This window comes from Condylura cristata, unplaced genomic scaffold (assembly GCF_000260355.1).
Source record: "Condylura cristata isolate star-nosed mole 26May11 unplaced genomic scaffold, ConCri1.0 scaffold00013, whole genome shotgun sequence".
NCBI lineage: Eukaryota > Metazoa > Chordata > Mammalia > Eulipotyphla > Talpidae > Condylura > Condylura cristata.
Genome location: NW_004567114.1, coordinates 356952 through 367703, shown reverse-complemented (window position 1 = coordinate 367703; position 10752 = coordinate 356952).

The following is a 10752-nucleotide window of genomic DNA, read 5'->3' as shown; positions in this document are numbered from 1 at the left end:
GGGCGGGGCCTCAAGCCGGAGGGCGGGCGCCCAGGACGGACCCCGAAGCAAGGGGCGGGCAGCAGAGACAGGCCGTCAGTCACCCCAGCACCGGCCGCACCCCCCTCCCAGAGGCGTGCACACGGTGCCCGAGGGTGAGCGTGGGGGCCCGTGGCGCCCAGTGCGTGCCTGGCCGGCCGAAGCACGGCGTGGTGAACTGGACGCTGGCGGCTGCCTGGCACAGCGGGCGGGGCAGGGGTGGGGCGGCCCCAGGACGGCTCTGCAGGGCGTCTGGTTTGGGGTTCCTGAGCTTCCTCCTCCATGAGGTCCTGCAAACCCAAGCGATTGTGGGACATGGAGTGCCCACCTGGGGCCAGCTGGGTGCCGGCCGGGGCTGGGCCGGGCTGGGGTCCAGGTGCCGGGAACTGAGGCCTGTTGTGTGCAGGAGACGCGTGCCCACGCCCACGGTCACACTGCACAGCGGGAGAGGACAGGGCGGTGGCAGCGCAGACTCCATGAGCAGGGCGGGCACCAGCCTGGGGCTGGTGCTGCAGAGGCCTCCGCAGGGCCACACTCAGCGCCGGGCCAGCAGGCCATGACCTGCAGCCGCCGAGGCCCCGCGGACCAGGGGACAGCGCCGCTCGCCGGGAGCGTCCTCGCTGGCCTCCTGGGAGGCCGCGTGGCGCCGCTGCTGTGACCACTGCCCTCAGGCCGTGCAAAGTCCGGGCCCCTGCTCCTGTGCTCACTCCCCACGTGGGGACCCCGCAGCCTGGGGCAGACGCCACCGGCCCGCCAGGGGCTCAGAACCCCGGGTCTGGGGCATGCAGGCAGCAGACTCAGGCAGAGGGCCGCCGCTGTGGGGCGCCGGGGAGGGAGCCGTGTGCTGTCTCAGCCGTGGCTGGTCACTGTCGGGAGGACAGCAGCTGGGTAAGGCAGTTCCGAGCCTGGTTTGGGGCGCCAGGCTGGGCACGGGGCTCTGAGGGGCCGGCCAGGATGCAGGGAAGTGGGTCCCCCGGGGGGCCAGCCGTCCGAAGACGGGGACAGCGCCGCTCGCCCCCAGGCCCCGGCCCCCCATTCCTCTCCAAGAACGAGGTCAGGACAGGCCTCGTGATGGTCCCGACTCCAGACCAGTAACCCTTAAATACTGGATGCGCTGAGGAAATATTAGCCAAATTATCACAGACGAGCGCATCAGTCTCCTCTCGGATAAATGTGACAAATGGATTTTAATAAACTAAGGAGAATTATACGCATCATATTTGTGGTCGCTGTCAATTTTATTTAGAGTAAAATGCCGTTGTGATAATTAGTTGGGTTTACTGTGTTCATTAAAAGCTTTTCTAATGACCGCTCGGAGGAATAAGTAAAATTAATCTCTTCCTTAAGCATCAGAGGAATTCATCAAGCCAGAAGAGCCGCCTGGGCCGGTGCGGAGGCCGGTGGGCTGGGGACCCTCGCGCCCCTCCCAGCACCCCGCCGGCCTGGGGCCGCCTCCCCTGCAGGCCGGGCTGCTCGCCGCCCTCCCGCGGGTCTGCGCTGGACGGAGCCGAGGGGCGAGGGGCGAGGAGGAGCCCAGCGGGTGCTGGCCCCGGACACGCGCGGCGTCCGGCCAGAGAGCAGCGAGCGCCGCCCCAGGGACTCAGGGCACACGCGTGCCCCAGCCACGCTCAGGCGCCACGTGCAGGCGCCACGCACACGCGCCCCACGCGACCGGCCGGGCGTGGCCCAGGCGTGGTCCCCACCTGGCCCCGTGCTGTCCCAGCTCATCGCCCGCTGGGCAGGCGACCCGGAGCTCAGCCTGGAGGGCCACCGTCCACTCCAGACACGGCCACCAGGCCTCCAACCAAGCACTCACCCCCGCTCTAGGCCCCCAGAGCCCCCCGCGCCCTCCACAGGCGCCGCCTCCTGTTCCGGGTCCACCCCCACTGGCTCAGCTCGGCTGTCTGCGGCCGCCCGGGGACTGCCCAGTGTGGCTGGGCAGCGTGGCTGGGCAGCCCAGCCAGCCGGGCCACGGCTCCAGAGGCCGGACACTGTACCCCGCGCCCCCTCTAGCCTGTGCCGGGCGCACTGCCCCTCTCAGGACACGCTGCTGCGGGCGGCTTCGCTGGACCCAGCCTGCCGGCTTCTCCCAGGCTGGGGGGCCCAGGCTTCTCCCCTGCCAGGCAGGGCCCAGCGAGGTGAGCAGGAGGGGCCTGGCGCCAGGCCTCTGCAGCGCTCCTGCTCGGGGGACAGTGACCCCCGGGGGGCAGGCAGAGAGGGCTGCTGAGCGGCCTTGAGCCCCGCTCCGCAGGGGCCCGGCACCCGCGCCCTAGCCGGGAAGCAGTCATAAAACGTAATTGAGTTTAATACATAATTTAGATCACTACCTGCTGAGTTAATGCCTCCCACTTAGGTGTGGGGAGATCATTTATCTCGCAGGCGCGTAGACGCTGTTCGTCTCTGTAACGGGAGTCAACGGTCAACTTTAATAGGAGCAGCTTGTGGATCAGACTTTGAGTCCCGCAGCCTGGCACGCCATGCTCGTTTCTGACGTGAACTACCTGGGCTTCCGGCTCGGTGAGCGGCTGGTTGGTCGCCCAGAGCCCCCCTGCGTCCCGCGGAAGGGAATCGGCCCGTTGTGGCAGCCTGGGGGCGGGGGGCCAGCCGCTGCCTCCCGCTCGTGGCCTCGGGGCAGACCAGGCTCCTGTCAGCACCGAGGGGTCCAGATAGCCGGGGCTCAGCAGCCCCCAGGGCACAGCCTGTTCCCGGGAATGGGGCTGGGAGGGTCAGCTTCCACCTCAGTCCCCCACGGGCTCCCCTGCTGGCCTGTGAGTGGAGCTCCCAGCCGGAAGGAACAGGGGGAGACCCTTCTGCCCCAGTGGCCTCCGGAGCTGAGCTGGGCTGTCTTGGCGCCGAGGCCCAGGGCCTGACCGCTGCACCTGCCTGGGACCTGACCTCTGCACCCACCCAGGGCCCGACCTCTGCACCCGCCCGGGACCTGACCTCTGCACCAACCCAGGGCCCGACCTCTGCACCCACCCAGGGCCCGACCTCTGCACCCGCCCGGGCCCAACCGCTGCACCCACCCGGGACCTGACCTTTGCACCTACCCAGGGCCCAACCTCTGCACCCGCCCGGGACCTGACCTCTGTACCCACCCAGGGCCCGACCTCTGCACCCGCCCGGACCCAACCGCTGCACCCACCCGGGGCCCGACCTCTGCACCCGCCCAGGGCCCGACCTCTGCACCCGCCCGGGACCTGACCTCTGCACCCGCCCGGGACCTGACCTCTGCACCCGCCTGGCAAGAGTCGGGAGCCTGCATACCCTGCACTGTGCCACGCGTGTCTCATGCCCTGAGGGCCGGGAGGTCAGGGCACACCTGGGGCCTCAGGGCAAGTGGGCCGAGCCCGAGCCCCCTGCAGCAGGCAGCAGGCTCTCTGATACAGCCCCAGTTCTGGGAGCTGGGTGGGTGAGGCTGCACGAGGGGGCTGGACCCCTCTACCAGCCTCTCGGGCTCAACATTCCCCCGGGGGCTTCTGCCAGGCGCCCCCCACCCCCATCCCTAGGGAGGGAGACCCCCAGCCCTCAAGGCGGCAGGGGGCCACCGTCCTCCCCCAGGGGAGCGGGGTGCAGCGTCTTCTCTGCGGTTGTCCTGGCTTCACCCCTCTGAAAGGCGGCCGGCAGCAGCCTGCTCGGAGCAGCGGGGCCCGTGGCCACCGCAGGCCCCAACCGGGTCCCCTGCGGAGGAGAAGCGACGCGCCTCCCCCCAAGCCGAGCCGGCCACGCAGGCGGCTGGGCTGGGCGTCCGGCGAGGGCGGCCCTGCGGGGCGGACTGGAGGCCGGCCGGCGCCCGCGTGAGCACGTGCTTGTTTACAAATTGTCCGTTGAAATTGGAGTCGCGGCCACTGGCTGGGCGCCTGCCAGGCCAGCGGATTGGAGGGAGATTTATGGAGATTGCTTCACCTGGGCCCCGGGCGCGGGCGTCACTCACCCGACTCTGGCGAGGCAGCGAGGGCCCGTATTTCACCGTGACAATGTAATCACAGGGCCACATTAAAAAGTCATTATTGTTTAGAATCCAGCTTGGGTTGAAAAACACTTACTATAAAATTCAACAGCCTTTGTAAATTACCGAAAGGTTTACTCAAGAGCCCGGGGCACCGTGATTTAGGCGGGAACTTGCCGCTTTATCGATTCTGAGGGATTCGGCGCCCCGCGTTTATGGGGGATGATTAGTGAGTAATCAGAGTAATACACTCCTCCTGTGTCGGTCCATAAATAGCGACCAAGTGACCGTCCAGGCTCCGCCAGCCTGCTCCCGCCGCGGCCGACCTCCGGTCACTTCGGGCAGGTGGATGCACCTGGGGACCAGGGAGGGGCCCTGGCTGTCCACCCAGAGGGGCCCCGAGGGGCCAGCCGGAGTGCAGCCAGCAGGCTCCGCCCAGGCCCGGAGGGCTGCGGGCGGCCCCCACCCGGCACAGCTCTGCCCACCGCATGCCCTGCATCTGCCAGGTGGGACTGTGATGGGGTCCCCAGGAAAAGGGGAAGTCCCAGGTTCCCTGCCCCACCCAGAAGGAGGGTGGAGCTGAACAGAGAAAAAGGAGAAGAAGAGAAGAGAATGAAGCCGGATGGAGAACAAGGAGAGCCCTGAGGAAGCCACACGGAGCAGCGGCATGTGACGGAGACACCGGGCTTGTGTCCTGCCCTGGACTGGTGAAGGCGGACGTGGGGGAGAGGCCGTGGGGAGGTGACGATGGCCGTGTTTGTGCTGATTTTGATGTGGCTCTTTTCCTCCCAGACTTGTCCGGCCATGTCTGACCCTTTTGCTTGGGTCCCGGCCAGAAGGTGCTTTAGGCTTGTGGCAGCTTTCAGGCCTCGCTCTGGGCCAGTCCCTTTTGGGTGACTTGTGCCCACGAGGGGACGGGTCACTTCTTTAGACATCACCGTCTTCGTCTTCTGTATCGTGTACTCACTGCATTAAAGTCCCCTTTCATTCAAGTTTTATATGTTTTGTCTTGTTGCGGCGGATGGCAGAGCCCACTCAGAGCAGGCAGGTTTGGGGCTTCAGGGGTGCCCCTCTCCCCCCTGTCCTGTAACAGATTTGGGGAGACCTGTGCGCGGGTCCTGCTGCCAAGACCGCCCCGCACCAGGGGCGGCGGCAAAGCCCACGTGAGCAGAGGCGCTGCGCCAGGCCGCCTGCCTCCGCGGTGCTGCCCGGGCCAGCGCACTGCTTGGCCAGCTCCGGGGCCTCCGCAGAGCGGCTCTCACCCCGTCCAGGGGGACGTGTCCCCACAGTCACTCAGCATGTCCCCCTCCCTTGCTGCCCCCAAAGGCACAGGCCCCCAGCCAGTGGGTCCTGGAGCCTCCCTCGGGGCCCCCCCAGGCCGCCCTCCGAGGCTGCCAGGTCCACTCTGGGTGCCTGCGTGGGCAGGAGAGTGGCCAGAGGCAGCCATCCGGGGCTCACGGAGAAGGCCGGGGCAGTGCGCGCAGGAGGGGAGCCCACCCCGCACCCACCCTGGGGGGGCGCAGGGGAGGGCGAGTGCTAGGTGCTGCGGAGGCCCCGCCTGTCCCTGCTGGCCGGGCTGGGGCTGACCAATCTCCCCCCCACGACCCCCTGCTGCAGGGTGCCTGACCGCCATGCAGTGGGGAGAGGGGTGCCCGCTGCAGATGCCTGCGCGGCGTTCCTGGGCCCCCCGCAGTCGGCCTCGGCTGCCCACAGGCACGGGGGCAGGGCTCCCGCTCACTTCCCGCAGACCTGGTGTCTCAGCTGAGGCGGCGCAGGGGCGCCCAGGCCACCCCCGCAGCTCCTGGACGGGGCCACAGGAAGACTCTGGAGGAGACAGCGCGGCCCCGGCCCCGCCTGCCTGAACCCACCGACTCGGGGCCGCTGGGCTGAGCGGGGCCTGGGGAGGAAAGAAGAAGGGGGCGGCGGCCATTAAGGCAGCAGATGAGCCCGAGCGGGGGCACAGGTGGGGGTGGGCACCGGAGGGCAGATGCAGCGCGTGACAGGGCCGAGCAGGCGCAGGGCCCACAGAGGGGCGAGGCCGCTCTGGTCTGGGGGGCTCAAAATGTGGGTGAAGAGCCGGTACAAAGAGATGGACTTTGTGACAAAGCAGATGAAGAACATCCAACGAGGAGAAACTAGGGCTATTTGGAAGAGTGGCCCTGGCTGAAATCTGACATCCTGCCCTGGCAGGGGCGTGGCCGGTTCTGGGCGCCTGAAGGCTGCCCCCCCCCCCCATCTGACCTGCAGTGCCGCAGCTTTCTCTGCTGCTCCACCTTAAATTTCACTTTCCCCGCACTTTTCAGACTATTCTCTTTGGAAGAAAGTTATAAAGAGCTTCCAGGCGAGGGCGGGAGGACGGACCTGGCCACAAATCACCTGGAGGCTTCTGCAGGGCAGGTTGGTTCTTCCCCCTTTATGTACCTGCGTGTTCTGCTCCCGCTCCGTCTCTGGTGAGTCCTCTCACTGCCACTGAGCCTCTGACCTGTACCCCAGTTTTATATGCATAAATAAATAAATCTTTTTCTTAAATGTCTATTAAAAAAAAAAAAGAAACCAAGATCTGGACCCCAGGGGTGCTTGTTGTGACTGGGGTGACTGGAAATTCTGGGCTTGGAAGTAAATTAAGTAAAATGAAGAATCACTAGAAGGATTCGCAGCATATTTGAGCTGGCAGAAGAATCAGTGGATGTAAAGGTAAATCAATAAAGATTATGCAAGTTGAAGAACAGAGAGAAGAAAAAATGAAGAGAAATGAACAGAGCTTCAGTGAAATACGGAGCATGACTGAGAACACCAGCACGTGTGCAATGGGGGTAGCTGAGGGGAAGGAGAAACTCACAGGGCAGCCCAGAGTGGACGGGCCGCCTGTCTGTGGGCCTCACCCGCACGCTCACAACTCAGTTATACTACAGGTACACACAAAAGGGTCAATAATGGGTTTATTTACAAAAGGGGAAAGGAATCGGAAACAACCCAGGGAAAGAGAGCGGGACACAAAGTAACTGGAATATCTTACCCGCTGGACTGACTGAAAACACAGAGTCACCGGGTCCGGAGAGCCGTTCCCGAGCGAGAGAGCGCGAGATGCAATTGCGCCCTATTTATCCCCCAATGTCCCAGAATTCCTGCTAGCTCCGCCCTGGGTCCTCGCAGCTCTCCCCCTGGTGCTGCTGGGAGTTGTAGTTTCCAATCACTGCAGTGGTGTATAGGGTCCAGAAAGCTGGAGGAGGGGGTGGAGTTCATAAGGCTCTGCAGAGTTCCTTTAGGACATCCTGCCCCTTAACAAAACGAACGCGACAGAAAAAGCATTTGAAGAAATACTGTTCTGGAACTTCCCAAGTGTGATAACTATTAACTACACATGCAAGAGACTCAACTTTCGAGGTAAGACCCAAGCTCATCATCAGCAAAACAATGAAGACAATGAACAAAATCTTGAAAGCTGCGAGGGGAAAACAGCTCATCCTAAACAAGGAGCCCCAATAAAACAGAACATCGACTTAGAGGCCGCAGAGGCCAGATGCAATGGGGTGACATGTTCAGAGGACTGAAGAAGAGCTAGCAGCCAAAACTGTTCTACCCAGCACCACTATCTTTCAGTATGAAGGTGAAGTGAGGATATCAAGCAAATCTGCTTTATAAGACACCCTAGAGGAAATTCTTCATCCGGAATAAAAGAACAGGAGATGGTAACTCAAAACCCCACACATAAAGGAGGATCCCTGAAGGCGATTGTGTGGGCTATTACAAAAAACTACATAACTGCGTACTTCTTCTCTTGACATTAAAGCAACTTCATAAGACTACGTACAGATAGTTGTTCTGAGTCCCAGATTGCAGACATGTATTCTAGTTCACAACAGCAGCATAAAAGTGGTGGGGAAAGAGGCACTTGCGGGTGGGAATAACTCGAGATGTTCATTCAGATCCATGGGGAGAAAAAGAATGCGTAAATAACGTTATCATAACAAACGCTAAATTTTGTTTTCCAGTCTGGTCTCAGCCTCTGTGAAAGACACATTATGTAAAATAACATTATTAGCAATGCACGGTGGGTTTATAACATATGTAGATGCAAGATTTATAATAATAATAATAGCGTAGAAGGGGAGGGGAAGCTCAACATAAGAGTGAGGTTTCGATATTTCCCTGAACTAAGTTAGCAAGAATCTGTATTTCAATAAATTAAGATATGCGTGTTGTAAGCCCTCGGGAAATCAGTGAAAATAACTTAAATATAACGTTAAAACTATTAAAGGAATTCATTTTCTAATGCGGCCGATGATGTTGCATTAGAAAACATCAACTTTTTGCCAAGTAAAGCAGTAAGGGGGAGGAGACGCACAAATGACATGTGACAGAGAGAGAGCGAGAGCAACGTGCGTGACGGAGGCGATTCGAACCGGACCGGCATAGTGTTTGGTGTGAGCCGGTGAAACAACCCACGGCAACGCTTGTCAGGGCGTGAGAAAATAAGCCAAATCACACGCTGTCTCTAGGAGGCACACTGTGGCGTCCAGGATGCAAACAGGCAGACAGAAGCGTGCACTGTGAAAACAACAACAGGCTGGAGGCGGCTGGGTGCCAGGCCCGGCAGACGGCAGCGCGGAGGAAATGTACGAGACAGAGCTGGCCCCGGGAGTGAGTCGCCCATCAGGCAGAGACAACAATTCCAAGCACATGCACAGCTCGCAGCAGACTCCAAACATGTGAGGGAAACAGGCAGAATTGGGGAGAAACAGACGACTAACGGTAATAGCTGGAGATTTCAGGGCCCCACTTTCAGGGACGAGGTGGACATGGGGCTGGACGTCAAGGCGGGGCCGGGGCGGCGGGGTGCTGTGGGCCTCGGGGTCCCCTCCGCCCTCCGCGGCGTCCGCAAGCCTGCAGGACGGCCAGTGGATGGCGAGACGGGCCTCGGTACGTCGAGACAGATTCACATATTCTCCAACCACAACGCAATTTAAATGGAAATCAAAAATAAAGGGAGATGTGGAAGTGCACAAATACACAGAAATTAAACAACACACCAGTAGGTCAAAGAAGACATCTCAAGGGAAATTAGAAGCCACACGCAGATGAATAAAAATGAGAACTTAATAAACTAAAACTTGCGTGCTGCAACTAAGCAAACATTTTCTGAGGGAAATCTGTAGCTGTGAACGCCTTTATTTAAAAAACAAGAGAGAGCTCAGACCCACAGCCTGCCCTCGCACCCCATAGCCAGAGGAAGCGAGTGGCCACACCCGCGGCGGGAGGGAGGAGGCCACACAGGTGAGGGCGGTGGCGCGCCCCGAGTCCAGGCGCCCCGAGTCCGGCCGGGCCACGGGCTCCTGCCTGGGAACACGCACTGGCTCCCTGAGAAGCAAAGGCAACGGATCGCAGGGGTGCTGGCAAGGGAGGGTAGCGAGATTAAGCCAAGCTGGGGGTGCAAGGGGGTGCTATTGTTGCTCTTACAGAGGGGGCGGGAATCACCGCCAGAACAAATGAGATGACTTGGGCGAGATGCGAAAGCTGGAGGAGGAGAGAGGCGCGGCCGCCTCGCGGGGAGACCGGTGAGGGAAGAGGGGACAGAAATCTCCGCCACAGAAAAGCCCTGGTCCGGTTCACCGGTGAATTCTACCAACTGTTCAGAGAAGGCCCAGCCCCGCGAAGCCTCCCGGAGACGCGCCCCACCCGCGCCCGAGCGGGCTCTGGAGAGGGCTGCGGCGCCCAGAGAGCAGGCTCCAGGCAGGGGGCCGCCCCGGTTTCCTGGAGACGCCCCCTGCGCTGTCAGAGGCTGCCCCGACTCCCAGTGCTGGCCCAGCACTCTGGCCGTCCCGCGCTGTCCTCTGAGCGCCTCCCCTGACTCTTAGGGTCACCCCACAAGCCACCGTATGAGTCCCCGCTTTGAAAGGCAGGAGCCAGAGGTGTCCCCAGCCCCGCGCTGCGGCCCGGGGGGCCGTCCTCGCTGGCACAGGCGGGCTCCAAGGCCCACTGCTCTGGAGGGGCAGAGGGGCGCCCCTCCCCACCGCCGGAGATCTGCAGCTCGGCCTGCCAGCCCTGGGGGTGGCCCGGTGCAGGGGCCACGGCCTTGGGGGCCACACAGGACCTTGGCCCAGCACCCGCACGCAGCCCCCGGCCTTCCAGGAGAGGCCTGGGAGCCCCAGACCTTCCTGGGTCCCCAGACGGCCACTCCCGCCTCACGGCGGCGTGGCAGGACCCGAGCAGGGGCACCCCTTCCTGCCAGCAGCTGGGTCGGGGACCCCAGGGGCAGCCCTGACAGGGGCCGGGGCCCGGAACGGCACAGCCCCGTATTCGGAGTGTGTAATGATCAGCTGGTACATAATTAGATATTAAAAGTCTAACCACACCATCATAAAATAACAGGGAACGAATAATAAAGTATCACAGTTATAAAGTCATCAAAATGTAATAAAATGGTGTTATTACAAAGGCTTAAATTTTAACGATGGTTTTTTAGTGTCACTTATTATATAATTGAAGTTGCAAAATAAGATAAAATAATCAGAGCAAGGTGGAGGCTTTGCGAGCCCTCCCCGTGTGGGCTGGGGAGCAGCCGGCACCCTGGGGCCGCGGGGGTCCCCAGGCCGTGGGGTCGGGCTGACCTGCTGTCCTGGGGGTGGGGATCGGGGCCACCAAGCCTGAACCCTCCAGGCTGCACGCTCGAGGCCTGCCAGCCCCAGCGCAGGCCGGAAGTACCTGGAGGCTGAACCCCCAGGCGCTGCCTCAACCGGGCTCCCAGGGTTATGTGGGGGGATTTCCTTGGGCTCCAGGCCCCCCAC